The sequence below is a fragment of the Ovis aries genome, chromosome 17, assembly GCF_016772045.2.
Source record: "Ovis aries strain OAR_USU_Benz2616 breed Rambouillet chromosome 17, ARS-UI_Ramb_v3.0, whole genome shotgun sequence".
NCBI classification, from domain to species: domain Eukaryota; kingdom Metazoa; phylum Chordata; class Mammalia; order Artiodactyla; family Bovidae; genus Ovis; species Ovis aries.
This window is the reverse complement of record NC_056070.1, coordinates 20,857,430-20,873,931: the sequence shown is the minus strand read 5'-3', so window position 1 is coordinate 20,873,931 and position 16,502 is coordinate 20,857,430.

Genomic DNA, 16,502 nt, shown 5'->3' with positions numbered 1-16,502 from the left:
AATCAACACAAAAAAATCACTTGTTTTCCTTTATACTAACAATCAAAATTCAGAAAGAGAAATTAAGGAATCAATTCCAATCACAACTGCAACAAAAATTAAATATACAGGAAAAAATATATCTAAGGAGTCAAAATAACTATATACAGAAATTATAAGACACTGACAAAAGAAATCATAGATGATGTAAATAGATGGCGAGATATTCCATGTTCATAGGTAGGAAGAATCAATATTGTGAAAATAACTATACTACCAAACACAATCTACAGATTCAATGCAATCTCTATCAAATTACCAATGGCATTTTTCACTGAATTAGAACAAAAAAAAATTAACAATTCATACGGAAATACAAAAGACACCAAACAGCCAAAAAAAAAAAAAAAAAAAAGCCTTGAGAAACAAGAATGGAGCTTAAGGAATCAATCTTCCCAACTTCAGGTTATACTACAAAGCTACACTCATAAAGACAGTATGGTACTGGCACAAAAACAGAAACACAGATCAATGGAACAAGGTAGAAAGCCCCAAAATAAACCCATGCACCTATGGCTAACTAGTTTTTGACAAAGGAGGTAAGAAAACAATGGTGCAAAGCCAGTCTCTTCAATAAGTGGTACTGGGAAAACTGGACAGCTACATGTAAAAGAATGAAATTAGAACACTTTCTAACACCATACATAAAGATAAACTCAAAATGGATTAAAAACCTAAATTTAAGACCAGAACTATAAAACTCTTAGAGGAAAACATAGAAAACTCTTAGAGGAAAACATAGAATAGATGACAAAAATCAAAGCAAGTTCTTTTATGACCAACCTCCTAGAGTAATAAAAATAAAAACAAAAGAAAACAAGTGGGACATGATTAAACTTAAAAGCTTTTGCACAGTAAAGGAAACTATAAGCAAGTTGAAAATACAATCCTTAGAATGGGAGAAAATAATAGCAAATGAAACAACTGGCAAAAGATTAATTTCAAAAATGTACAAGCAGCTCATACAACTCAATACCAGAAAAACAAATAACCCAATAAAAAAGAGGAGAAGACTTAAACAGACATTTCTCCAAAGAGGACATACAGATGGCTAACAAAAACATGAAAAGATGCTCAATATAGCTCATTATTAGAGAAATGCAAATCAAAACTACTATGAGAGTAGTACTACCACCTATCTACTATCACCTAAACTACTATCACCTCACACTGGTCAGAATGGCCATCATCAAAAAGTCAGCAAACAATAAATGCTGAAGAGGGTGTGGAGAAAGGGAATGCTTTTGTACTATTGGTAAGAATGTAAATTGATACAGACACTATGGAAGAAGGTATGGAGATTTCTTAAAAACTAGGATTAGAACCACCATATGACCAAACAATTCCACTCCTATGCATATACCCTGAAGAAAACAAAATTGAAAAAGACACATGTATCCCAATTTTCATTGAAGCACTATTTACAATAGCTAGAACATGGAAGGAGGCTAGATGTTCATTGATAGATGAATGGATAAAGAAGTTGTGGTACATATACACAATAGAATTTTACTCAGCAATAACAATGACATGTGAGTCAGTTCTAATGAGGTGGATGAATCTACAGATATTATGCAGAGTGAAGTAAGTCAGAAAAATTGAAAGAAAAAAAGAAAGAAGAAAGAAAAAGTAAAGTGCAATCAGCAAAAACAAGACCAGGAGCTGACTAGCTCAGATCATGAATTCCCTATTGCCAAATTCGAACTTCAATTGAAGAATGTAGGGAAAACCACTAGACCATCCAGGTATGATCCAAATCAAATCCCTTACGATTATACACTGCATGTGAGAAATAGATTCAAGGGATTAGATCTGATAGACAGAGTGCCTGAAGAACTATGGATGGAGGTTTGTGACATTGTACAGAAGGCAGTGATCAAGACCATCCCCAAGAAAAAGAAACGCAAAAAGGCAAAATGGTTTCCAGACAAGGTGTTTACAAATAGGTGACAAAAGAAAAGATGCAAAAGGCAAAGGAGAAAAGGAAAGATACACCCATTTGAATGCAAAGTTCTAAAGAATATCAAGGAGAGATAAGAAAGCCTTCCTCAGTAATCAGTGCAAAGAAATACAGGAAAACAGTAGAATGGGGAGGACTAGAGATCTCTTCAAGAAAATTAGAGAAACCAAGGGAATATTTCATGCAAAGACCGGCACAATATAGGACAGAAATTGTATGGATCTAACAGAAGCAGAAGATATTAAGAAGAAGTGGGAAGAATACACAGAAGAAATAAACAAAAAAGACCTTCATGACCCAGATTACCACAACGATATGATCACTCACCTAGAGTCAGACATCCTGGAATGTGAAGTCAAGTGGGCCTTAGGAAGCATCACTATGAACAAAGCTAGTGAAGGTGATGGAATTCCACTGAGCTATTTCAAGTCCTAAAAGATGATGTTGTTAGAGTACTGCACTTAATATGCCAGCAAATTTGAAAAACTCAGCAGTGCCCATAGGACTGGAAAAGGTCAGTTTTCATTCCAATCCCAAAGAAAGGCAATGCCAAGGAATGCTCAAACTACCACACAATTGCACTCATCTCCCACACTAGCAAAGTAATGCTCAAAATTCTGCAAGCCAGGCTTCAACAATACAGGAACCGTGAAGTTCCAGATGTTCAAGCTGGATTTAGAAAAGGCAGAGGAACCAGAGATCAAATTGCCCACATCTGTTGGATCAGGAAAACATCTACTTCTGCTTTATTGACCACGCCAAAGCCTTTAACCGTGTGGATCACACGAACTTTGGAAAACGCTTCAAAAGATGGGAAAACAAGATCACCTTACCTGCCTCCTGAGAAATCTGTATGCAGTTTAAGAAGCAACAGTTAGAAACGGACATGGAACAATAGACTGGTTCCAAATTGGGAAAGAAGCACATCAAAGCTGTATACTGTCACCCTGCTTATCTAACTTATATGCAGGGTGCATCATGCAAAATGCCAGGATGGATGAAACACCTGCTGGAATCAAGACTGCTGGGAGAAATAACAATAACCTCATATATGCAGATGTCACTACCCTTATGGCAGAAAGCAAAGAAGAACTGAAGAGCCTCTTGATGAAAGTGAAAGAGGAGAGTGAAAATGTTGGCTTAAAATTCAACATTCAAAAAACTAAAAGCATGGCATCCAGTCTCATCATTTCATGGCAAATAGATGCGGAAACAATGGAAACTGTGAGATCCTTTATTTTGGGGGGCTCTAAAAATTTCTTGCCTGGAAAATCCCATGGACGGAGGAGCCTTGAAGGCTGTAGTCCATGGGGTCACTGAGGGTCGGACACGACTGAGCGACTTCACTTTCACTTTTCACTTTTATGCATTGGAGAAGGAAATGGCAACCCACTGCAGTGTTCTTGCCTGGAGAATCCCAGGGACCAGGGAGCCTGATGGGCTGCCATCTATGGGGTCGCACAGAGTCGGACACGACTGAAGTAACTTAGCTGTAGGTGTGAAATCACTGCAGATGGTGGTTGCGGCCATGAAATTAAAAGACGCTTGCTCCTTGGAAGGAAAGTATGACCAACTTAGACAGCATATTTAAAAGCAGAGACACTACTTTGCCAACAAATGTCCATCTAGTCAAAGCTATAATTTTACCAGTAGTTATGTACGGATGTGAGAGCTGGACTATAAAGAAAGCTGAGCCCTGAAGAATTGATGCTTTTGAACTGTGGTGCTGTGGTGTTGCTGATGACTCTTGAGAGTCTCTTGGACTGAAACAGATCCAACCAGTCCATCCTAAAGGAAATCAGTCCTGAATATTCATTGGAGGGTCTGATGCTGAAGCTGAAACTCCAATACTTTGGCCACCTGATGCAAAGAACTGACTCACTGGAAAATATCTCGATCCTGGGAAAGATTGAAGGCAGGAGAATGAGACAACAGATGGTGGTTGGATGGATGGCATAACTTACTCTTTGGACATGAATTTGAATAAGCTCCAGGAGTTGGTGGTGGGCAGGGAGGCCTGGCGTGCTGAAGTCCATGGGGTCACAAAGAGTCAGACATGACTGAGCAACTGAACTGAACTGAAGTCAGAAAGAGAAAGATCAATATCATATACTAACATATATGCAGAATCTAGAAAGATGGTACTGAAGAATTTATTTTCAGGGTAGCAATGGACAAACAGATATAGAGAACAGATTTATGGAAACATAGGGAGGGGTGGAGAGGGAGAGATATATAGAGAGAGTAATATGGAAACTTACATTACCATATATAAAAAAAAAACTTACATTACCATTGGGAATTTGCTGTATGTCTCAGGGATCAAACAGGGCTCTGTATCAACCTAGAGGGGTGGGATGGGGAGAGAGATGGGAGAGAGTTTCAAGAGGGAGGGCACATATGTATACCTAAGGCTGATTCGTGTTGAGGTTTGACAGAAAACAACAAAATTCTGTAAGGCAATTATCCTTCAATTAAAAAATAAATTAAAAGAAAAAAAGACTTTTTCCACAAATATGTACTTAGTGCATTTTTGTCTCTTTTGCTTTTAAATAAGTAAAATCATGTTAAGTCCATTTGCTAATAAGTCTAATCTACTCTTAAATACCTGGGATGAACAATACTTGGTCTTGGTCTACTATATTTAATGTATTGCTAGATTTACTTCACTAACATTTGTAGGACATTTACCTTTGTTCTCGTCATTCATCTACGATTATCATCCCAGATTTTCTTCCAAAATAGTGAAAAAAGGAAAAATTTATATGCTCTGAAACATATATTATATAAAATTTACAAGGTGCTTTAAATGGACCACACACTTCACAGTAACTTTACAACTTAGGTAGCCTTTATATACTCATCCCCTTTTCAGCTAATAGGTCATGTTTAATGAGGTAGAATAACTTTCTCAAGGTTTATGGGAGAGGCAGCATCCTGAAAATCTCAAATCATGTTATCTGTTAAAATCGTCATTTGCTTCAGGTCTTATTTAAATGGCAGATTATCCAAAAAGCCTTCATAGAGACCTAAACATTCTTTTCATTGTTCTCTCTCTTCCCTAGTCTCTCTATCTTCAGCCTTCTGAACATCATGTCTTTGTAACTTTTCTGTTGCCTTCATTTAAATTTCTATGTAAAGCAATTAAATGTATCCTTCTTATGCATTTTACTTGACTGTAAGCTTTAGAGGTCAACACTTGTCCTTTATCTGACTTTTGAAACTGTATGCAGTGCCTGGCATATTGCTTTTAAAATATGTAATTATTATCAACCTAGATATTTTCATAGTGGATTGAATTATTCTGCCTTAAAGCTAGAGTTTATAGTTTGGAGGAGTTCTTGGGTTTTTTTGGTATTGTTTAAGAGAGAAAATTCCCTTGAGTAGTGAAGAAGAAAATTAGGTTAGAAGAGAAACAAAGTAATTAACACAGGATATAAAACAAAAAATAAAGACAGTCAAAATATAACAAATACAATGAAATTAAAATCACATTAAGGAAAATATCAAAGTCAGAAGAATCAAAAATGGTAAACTAAAATTGGAATTTATTAAATTTTATGTAATCGACATTCTAAAAATAATATCTTACAGAGTATTTCTGCAGGTAAAAAAGCATTTTATTGGGTAAAGTCAACAGAAACTAAGGTAATTCAAGATACCATGAAAAAAAGAATGAGGAAACTGAAAGAAAAAGGCAACACTTTATTAGCTTAGGGATATGACTACAAAGGCTATTGAGGAGAGAGAGAGCAGAAACAGAGATAAAAACACCAAAATCCCTTTCGATTTTTGTTGACTAGTTTCATTTTTTGTATGAAATCTATTTTCATCCCTGTTTCTCTGCAAATAACTAGAACTTTGAAATCACAGTATTAAAAAAAAAACACACACAAAATATTTCCCTTGCCATTCTATCTTCTTATAGTTAAAAAATCTTAATAAAACAATATTGCACAGTTATAACTGAGATTGTATTAACTCTCTCTTCATATGAAGACAAACATCTATTTAGAGCACACATTTGAGGCCACAATTGGATCAAAAGGCCCATATGTCAGTTACTTTATTTACCTACTTTAATGATACATTCACATATTCAGTCAATTATTTATTAGTGTTTTATGTGCATATTCATTTTTCCCCTTGAAGGAAAAATAATACATGTATATATACATAATATGTGACTATAGATAACAACATGGGCACATACCTCATGAGCTTATTCTCCAATACTAATTGTAACTATTATACAAGAGTCTCAGAGGAAATAAAGATTGGTTGCAAAAAATTTGGAGGAGATCCCATAATTTGAATCTCAAAGGGCCTATCATACTACAAAATGTGGAAGTCAGCAATATACATTAAGGTGGAAAAGCAATATACATTAAGGTGGAGGCTAAAATTAATATTATATTGAATGGTAAGAATATAGAATTATTGGAGTCCAGGATAGCTATTTGGTAAAAGTGAGAAACTGACAATATTGGTCAAATGATAAAAATCAGAACATTAGTTTGATGATGTTTTTGCTGGACTATAGATTCTGGGAGCATAGTTTACTCCCAGTACTTGTATTGCCAACCTTATTTCGAAAAATTTTCTGTAATATAACCAAGTAAGTTAAGATGAGGTTATATTGGATTTGGGATAGGCCATACTCCAAGGACTGGTGAACACAGACACACTGACATAAGGAGAATGTTATGGGACAACAGAAGGAGAAATTAGAGCGTGATTCAGTTGTTAAGGAACGCCAGGATTACTTCAGTTCAGTTCAGTCGCTCAGTCATGTCCAACTCTTTGCGACCCCATGAATTGCAGCATGCCTGGCCTCCCTGTCCATCACCAACTCCCAGAAATAACTCAAACTCATGTCCATTGAGTCGGTGACGCCATCCAGCAACCTCGTCCTCTGTCGTCCCCTTCTCCTCCTGCCCCCAGCATCAGAGTCTTTTCCAATGAGTCAACTCTTCGCATGAGGTGGCCAAAGTATTGAAGTTTCAGCTTTAGCATCATTCCTTCCAAAGAACATCCAGGACTGATCTCTTTAGAATGGACTGGTTGGATCTCCTTGCAGTCCAAGGGACTCTCAAAAGAGTCTTCTCCAACACCACAGTTCAAAAGCATCAATTCTTCGTCGCTCAGCTTTCTTTACAGTCCAACTCTCACATCCGTACATGACCACTGGAAAAACCATACCCTTGACTAGATGGGCATTTGTTGGCAAAGTAATGTCTCTGCTTTTGAATATACTATCTAGGTTGGTCATAACTTTCCTTCCAAGGAGTAAGCATCTTTTAATTTCATGGCTGCAATCACCATCTGCAGTGATTTTGGAGCCCAAAAAAACAAAGTTTGACACTGTTTCCTCATCTATTTCCCATGAATTAATGGGACCGGATGCCATGATCTTTGTTTTCTGAATGTTGAGCTTTAAGCCAACTTTTTCACTCTCCTCTTTTACTTTCATCAAGAGGCTTTTAATTCCTCTTCACTTTCTGCCATAAGGGTGGTGTCATCTGCATATCTGAGGTTACTGATATTTCTCCCAGCAATCTTGATTCCAGCTTGTGCTTCTTCCAGCCCAGCATTTCTCATGATGTACTCTGCATAGAAGTTAAATAAGCAGGATGACAATATACAGCCTTGACGTACTCCTTTTCCTATTTGGAACCAGTCTCTTGTTTTATGTCCTGTTCTAACTGTTGCTTCCTGACCTGCAAATACGTTTTTCAAGTGGCAGGTCAGGTGGTCTGTATTCCCATCTCTTTCAGAATTTTCCAGTTTATTGTGATCCACACAGTCAACGGCTTTGGCATAGTCAATAAAGTAGAAATAGATGTTTTTCTGGAACTCTCATTTTTAGGTCTTATTGCACCCTTTATGCATTCTCTCCTTTTAACATGTTACATAAGTAGAGTGCAGCATTAAATTACGAAATATATTGGTACAATTAACAGGAGTTTATTCAGATTTCACTAGTTATATTTATCAACTCTCATTTGTGTGTATGTGCATGCACACACACATGTACACAGCTATGCATTTTTATTACAGGGGTGGCTTCATGTAAGCAACCCAACAATCACGATATTCATCTGTACTATTGCCACAAATCTCCCCCAGGTTATATCTTCATAGTCACATCCAGCCCTTCCTAGTTTCCCTAAACTCTGGTAATCACCAATCTGTTCTTCATCTCTCTAATTATGTTATTTCACAAATTAATGGAATCATGTAATACTGGCTTTTTTTACCTCACATTTTCTTGAGGTTCATTAAAATTGTGTGTATACCAATAGGTTGTTTCCTTATATTGCTGGATATTATACCATGGGTGTGGATATACCACAGTTCTTTAACCATTCACTTCAGTGCAGGACAGTTTGAGGTGTTTCAAGTTTTATACTATTTTAAAAAATAAATACATAAATAAACCTGTTATGTACAAGTGTCTGTGTGAAAATAATTTTTCATTTTTCTGGGATAAATGCCCAGGAGTGAAACTGACGGATCATATGGTAAGTCAATTTTTATTTTTAAAAGAGACTGCTACTTTTTTCAAAGCAGCTGGGCCATTCTAAATTCTCATGTATGAGTGATCCAATTTTTCCACATTTTCATCAACATTTAGTCTTACCACTATTTTTTATTTAACCCATTCTGACTGGTATATAGTAATATGTTATTGCAGTTTTAATTTGCATTTTCCTAACAGTAATAATGGAGAAGGCAATGGCACCCCACTCCAGTACTCTTGCCTGGAAAATCCCATGGACAGAGGAGCCTGGTAGGCCACAGTGCATGGGGTTACTAAGAGTCGGACACGACTGAGCGACTTCACTTTCACTTTTCACTTTCATGCATTGGGGAAGGAAATGGCAACCCACTCCAGTGTTTTTGCCTGGAGAATCCCAGGGACAGGGGAGCCTTGTGAGCTGCCATCTATGGGGTAGCATAGAGTCGGACACTACTGAAGTGATTTAGCAGCAGCAGCAGCAGTATTTTACAGATCAAAAGTTTTTAATCTCAATGAAGTCAATTATCAATTTTTTATTTTATGGATTATGTTTTTGGTATCATTTATAATAAACCCTCACTTGGACTTAGGCCCTAAAGAGTTTTTCTCTATATTTTTGTCTTGTAGTTTTACAGGTTTACATTGTACTTTAAGGCTATGATCTATTTTGAGTTAATTTTTACATACTGTGTTTAAGTTTCACATGGACATTTACTTTTTTGTCTATGAAAATCCAATTTCTCCAGCCCCATTGTTTGAAAAGATATCCCCTCCTTTCCATTGAGTTGCTTTCATTCCTTTATCAAAAGTTAGGCATATTTATGTGAATTTATGTTTGAGTTCTGCATTTGATTCTATCAATCTATATGTCTCTCCCAGCAATATCAAACAGTTTTGATACTGCAGCATGAATTTGGTATATTTCTTTAAATAGTACTTTTACTGTCATTTATTTCAATAGTATTTTATAGTTTTGTGGCAGTTACACCTAATTATTTCATTTTCTTTCTGCAGTTGAAAATTACGCTATTTTTCATTTTATTTCTCAACTGTTTATTGTTGGTATACAGAAATGCAATTGATTTTTGTGTTGATCTTGAATCTTGTGACTCAGTTCTAAGAGTTTCTATTTTTTCTTTTTTTTTTTTTTTTTTTGTAAATTCCTTGAGATTTTCTACACATGCAGTCCTTGAGATTTTCTACATATACAGTCATGCCATATACAAACATTTCTTTATTCTTTCCTTTGAAAACTGTGTACTTTCCTTTTTGTACCCTTTTCTTATTACTGCATTGGTTAGAAATTCTGGAATTATGTGACTATGAGTCTTAAGAACAGACATTTTCCCCTGTTCTCGATCTTAGGAGACATTTCATCATTAAGTATTATGTTAGCTGTAGATGTTCTTTATAAGGTTAAAAAAGTTTTCCTTTATTCTTAGTTATTAAGAGGTTTTTCTTTAAATCATAATTGGGTCTGAATTTCATCAAATGATATTTCTGTCTTCCTTTTTCTCTTTTATTGAGGTATAGCTGATCCTAAACACTGTCAAATCCAGGTACACAGCAAGTGACCCACCTAACCACAAGCACACACACATATATAATTTTTTTTCAGATTATTCTCCATTACTAGTTAACACAAGGCACTGAATATTGCACACAGAAAATTTCTGTTGCCCATCTATTCCATGTTATACAGCAGTATCAAATGCTTTTTCTATGTCAAGTGATATCATCATGATTTTTCCTTTCAAGTTTGTTGACATGGTGGATTATTGTGATTGATTTTCAAATACTGAACCACTTTTTCATACTAAAGTAAGCCTCATTCATTCATGTGTATTATTATGTCCATATTTTTAAAATTTATATAAATACACTTAAGTTATTAAAGGTTTTAAAGTTATATATTTGTATAAATACATAAAATTATATTTGATATAAAAATTTTGATGAGGATTTTGCATTTATATTCATGAGAGATACTGGGGCTAGTATCTTGAAAGGCAAGTGAATGACTAAAATTTAGCAACTTTCTCTGATTATAGATGGAAGTTTCCACTATTTAGATGGTTGAAACACAAAAGGAAAGCTCATGAGGAGAGAAATAAGAAATCAATGTAGGTAACATTAGATAATGTCTTATTTTTCTCTTGAGTAGAAAATAAGTAGAGACTTACTTTTCATAATACTTTGAATTACTTTGGTCTCTTGGAGTTTTGAACCTTTTGACATTGTTTCAAATATCTTAACAAATTTAAGGCAAGAAAGGAAAAATTTGTATCCCAAATATTTGGAAACCCTCCCTCAAATACCTCAATTATCAAAAGGCTTATAAGTTATCATTTCAGGTTTCTTTAGAGCTCTACAGAGAATGATTAGGTATTACTCCAGAGGTACTTAAGGTACTACACAATATTTCTTCATGACACTCCTTACAAGTAACAATACATATATTCACTCTGTAATCACAATTTTCAGATCTGTCTCCTTAAGTAATTTACAAAAAAAAAAAAAAAAAAATTCTAAATACACTGCTGATTACTATGAAGACAGTTTATCAAATTCCATTACTTGGATGTTAAGCTATAATATGAAACATGCATTTCAAAAAGAATATGGCTAGTTTAGAAAGGTCAGGCTCAAATAACTTCTTTTCAAAAGTTATTGACATAATGATAACGCTGTATGCGAGACAGCAAAGAAGACACAGATGTATAGAACAGTCTTTTGGACTCTGTGGGAGAGGATGAGGGTGGGATGATTTGGGAGAATGGCATTGAAACATGTATAATATCATATGTGAAATGAATCACCAGACCAGGTTCGATGCAGGATACAGGATGCTCGGGGCTGATGCACTGGGATGACCCAGAGGGATGGTACGGGGAGGGAGGTGGGAGGGGGGTTCAGGATGGGGAGCACATGTACACCCGTGGCAGATTCATGTTGATGTATGGCAAAACCAATACAATATTGTAAAGTAATTAGCCTCCAATTAAAATAAATAAATTTATATTAAAAATGTTATTGACTAATTAACACTGTTCAAAATTTGAATTTCACTTACCTGAGTATTGATTCTAGTGAAAATTTTGAGAGATAATAGCTCTTGCCTGTTCACATTTTACTTTCCCTTGATAGCTTATGGTGAACAATGTCAGATTCATGATCTCCAAAGAAGATTTAGCTTTGGGACCAGGGAACAGGCCTGATCACTCAGGGCTTTTTTGTGGCAAAAGTTTTATTACAGTGAAAAAGGGCAGAGAAAGCTTCTGACATAGACATCAGAAGGGGGATGGAGAGAGCCCCATTCACTAGTCTTAGCAAGGCCTTATAAACTTCTTCAGTTTGTTACCAACAATAGAAAGGTCTTACCAGACCCACTCCCCTACAAGAAAACAGGATTATTCAGAAGGTGCTTGTTAAGAAGAAGAAACATGTCCTAGAGCAAGACACATTGTTGTTATATAATCATTAGCACAGAACTTAAGAAAAGATATACAGTTGAGCAAGATGAGTTCTTTTGTTGTGTAATCATTAGCTCTGGGCTTAAAGAAAAAACTTCTTATGTGACTAAGACAAAAGAATGTAGAAAAAAAAAATTGTCCCTTTCTGCTCCTCAAGAGCTCTGGATCCCTTTCTCCTCCTTGAGGGCCTTGGACCCCTTCTTCCTTGAGGGCCCTGGACTCCTTATCAACCTACCTAAGAATTAACTCTCTCACCATGCCAAGTAGTAAACCTTCTAATGTTTAATTACATGTGCTAACAATATTCTCATAAAATCTAATACTAATCTGTAAACATAATTTAGACAGTATTTGTAGAACATGTTATAATATTAACTTACAATTTTCTGCTATACAAGTATTTGCATAAATAATAGATTGAGGTATTGCTCTTTCCATGATCTTTGTCTAATTAGACACTCTTGGCAATTCAACAGAATTGTAGGGAAAAAATGACAGATAATTTCTTCTTTGCAATAAATATGTGAGCTATTTGGAAAATACACTTTCAAAATTCCTTAATGTCACTGAAGATTTTCTGTACCATTTAGTGAGAAACCACTGTGCTTAATTCTCTTATTAAACAGAATTAAATGTGAGTACACAACTTAATAGTCATTTTAATAGATCTAGGAAAAAAGACTAAGAGTACTTTTGAAGAAAAGTATTAATAATACTCTTCTCTGCAGACCTTTTACACACACACATATGGATATAAAATTATCTCTCTTTTGGAGATCTACAGACATAAGAGGTGCAAACACAGATGTTAAACATAGACTATTCACTATGAATTAAGGGTAAAATGTGGTCCTGAAATTTAGAATTAATTTAGTTCTCTCTTACAAACCCTTGTATACAAACCCATACACTTACACACATGTACAGATATTCCACTAGGAAAAATAAAGTTTTCTATCCTAACATAAAATATTTCTCACAATGGTAAATACATTATGGGAATACAAATAAAGCAGCTCGTGTATGCATAAGCATTTCATACTAGAGTCATAACATGGTAACATGTGACACTAAAGAAAAATCTATCAGTTTCCAAGTTCTGCCCAATAACATTCAGCTTCCAGCAAAACTTATTGTTTCATTCTTAAAAATCTATCTTTAAAGATAAATAATATTATGATAAGGATGTGAGAGTTGGACTGTGAAGAAGGCTAAGCGCCAAAGAATTGATGCTTTTGAACTGTGGTGTTGGAGAAGACTCTTGAGAGTCCCTTGGACTACAAGGAGATCCAACCAGTCCATTCTGAAGGAGATCAGCCCTGGGATTTCTTTGGAAGGAATGATGCTAAAGCTGAAACTCCAGTACTTTGGCCACCTCATGCAAAGTGTTGACTCATTGGAGAAGACTCTGATGCTGGAAGGGATTGGGGGAAGGAGGAGAAGGGGATGACTGAGGATGAGATGGCTGGATGGCATCACTGACTCGATGGACGCGACTCTGAATGAACTCTGGGAGTTGGTGATAGACAGGGAGGCCTGGCGTGCTATGATTCATGGGGTCGCAAAGAGTCAGACACGACTGAGCGACTGAACTGAACGGAACTGAACTGAGGAAACATGTTTGTATGATTCATTTTCTTTAGAAAATTTCAAGATGTTCGAGAGATTCAAAAAGTTCTAAATACCTAAGACAAGACAGGGAATTAGGAACAGGGAAGAGAGTATAAGAAAGTGTTTTTGGAAAACTAAAATATCTTGCTAATAAAAAAATGTCTGCACAGGAGGGAAATTAATTCTGTAAGAGGGCAAGAGGCTCACTAAGCATTGAGTACCAAGGTATATAATATTTTTAAAATTGATTCATAGAGAAATTGTTGCAGAATGTTATACTTTAAAGACAAAAAGAACAGAACACCACCAACAACAAAAATAATAGAACAATAAATGACCTCCAAGAAACAAGCATCAGGCTAGTATACTTTTCTTCAATAAGAGATATTATGATATGTGATATGTAATAAGATATTAATATAATTAGATATGTGAAGAACCAGAATGCTGTTAACAGAGATAATTAAAGTCTTACTGAGTCTATTATATTAGGGCACATAGAAGGCTAGGGAAAGAAACTGCTGAGTTTCTTTTAATGCCATCAATACCAAATGCTTTTATTTTTTAAAACTATGTGTACTACCTTGATCTAGCTTTTATAAAGTTTTTAAAAATTGCTTAAGTTTTAATGGTACTTTACCTGTTTTGAGGTGAGTTTTAACTGATATTTAAAATATGTTGTCATTCTTTATATTGCTATTGGAAGACAATTATTCAGATTTCTAGAAATTACTTCTGTTAATGTAGTAATAACTCAACATTATTTTTATATTACAAAATGTCATTTTTCATATTTCTGAAGGTAAAAAATATACAATTATATAACTAACAAATTCCACCTATAAATACTTTTCTGGGTTTTCCTCCTTTTTTTTTTTTATTTCTCTAAGCATAACAGTTAAGAGTTTAGGTTTCTTCATCTTAAAAACTAATGGTACAATCATGAATAGTATGATTTAACATTACTAATTTAGTAATGATGAGTGAGGGACTATGGTAATTGCTTTTCATGTACCATCTCATTCACCATAGTAGCCTTCTCACTTAGGAATTCTTAGGACCTCTGTTTTAAATACAAAGAAGTAGAGGTTGAAGAGGCAAAGAAACTTGCTCAAGATTTAAGTTTTCTTTTAGCTAATATTTTTTAAATGGGCAGTATTCTAGATGTTTGATATGCATCTATAGCAAAAATAAATAAAACACATGCCCTCATAGGGCTTATAGTAAATTGGGTGCATAAAATGATTTAAAAATAAAACATATAAATAAACTGTATTGTTTTATAAAATGATAAATGCTATGACAAAAACACAATATAAAGTAGACAGGTTAGGGCATTTGCCATTTTAAATACAGTGGTCATGATAGGTCTCGCTAAGAAGACATTTAAACAAACTCTCAGAGGAGATGAAGAAGATGGTCATTTGGCTATCTTTATGAAGACCACTGAAGGCATGGTATATATAACCAGTGGGAAAGATTTCAGACAAGAGCATGAGTTCAAAGGTGTGTCTGGAGGAGACAAGTAAACTATAAAGAACAACATAGGGTCCCAAACGCCATTATGAAGATTTTGACTTTTACTAAATGTATAACAGGAAATTATTAATATTCTAGAAATCTTATGAGGAAGAAAACAGTGACTATACCTGAGTGAATGAGGTCAGTCGTCACAAGGAAGCTACATTTCAGCAGGACCTGAAGAGTCCATTCACCAAATCCTCTGGAGAGAGGAACATGGGCAGAGATGAGAGGAAAAACCACATCAAAGATACTAAGGCATGATTGTTCATGGCATGAGAGAGAATAGGGTCTCTGCATGAGAAAAATCAAAAGAGCAGAATGGGACAGATATTGGAAACTTTATGCCACACAGAGATTTTGAATTTTGTTTTGTAGGCTACTAGGTACCAAGATAATTTTTTTTTTGACAGGTTCAGTTTAGGTGTCCTTTTAAACTTATTCTATCCAATGAAATTAACAATTTTCAATTCTTTTCTCTAGTTGAACTTGGCTCTTAAACTAGGGATCAAATGTCTTTCAGGAAGATTCCTCTGGTGATACTGTGGAGGATATGCTGCACACTTAAACTATAAAAAGCAGCATGCACTATTCTAGGATTCTGAACCCACTGCTCTGGCAGCTCAAAGTAGGAAGCAATTACTACCCATGTTGATAAAATTGGGGTGATGTGCAGGAATTAGTCACCCACAGAGATACAGACATTGCATAGGTATTGAAGAGAGAAATTTCCATATAGCATAAAATGTGAAGATTAACAACAACTAGATAACAAATGTTAAAATTAAGAATTACATATAACAGAAACACACACATGAGAGCATACTTCCCAAGCTACGAAAACTTTTTACCAAAATGTTTACTTTCATCAAAGTTATTAAAGATGACACTTCCATCAGCAAGCACCTTTTCTAATACTTAGATAAGCTTTTCTGATTCCTCGTTTGAAAAATCAGAATTTCAAATCTGGTAACCTTTAATGTTCCTCTCAGTTTCATGAGTCTCCTATGAAATGTCAAAAATAAAATGATATATGTGTGTTTTTTATCTTGCTAACCTACAGATAATTTTCATCCTTTACATTACTTATTTTTCCTCTAGAGACTGATCTGTAGATACAGTTTTGTACTATAAAGCCAACATGAAGGTTTTTCTATTTACTCAAAATAATCAAATGTAATATAATATGCTACCTAACACAATTACTTTTAAGTCTTCAAAAGTATCAAATTTCCAGGTGACCTTTGTGTTACTCATTATACAAACTCTCTTTCCCGAGATTCAGATAAAATTGTTTGTTCTATGATAACCTCCTTCCTACCACTAGTATATACATGAGCTAATTTTTCCATGAACAGAAAGACATAAAAACGTA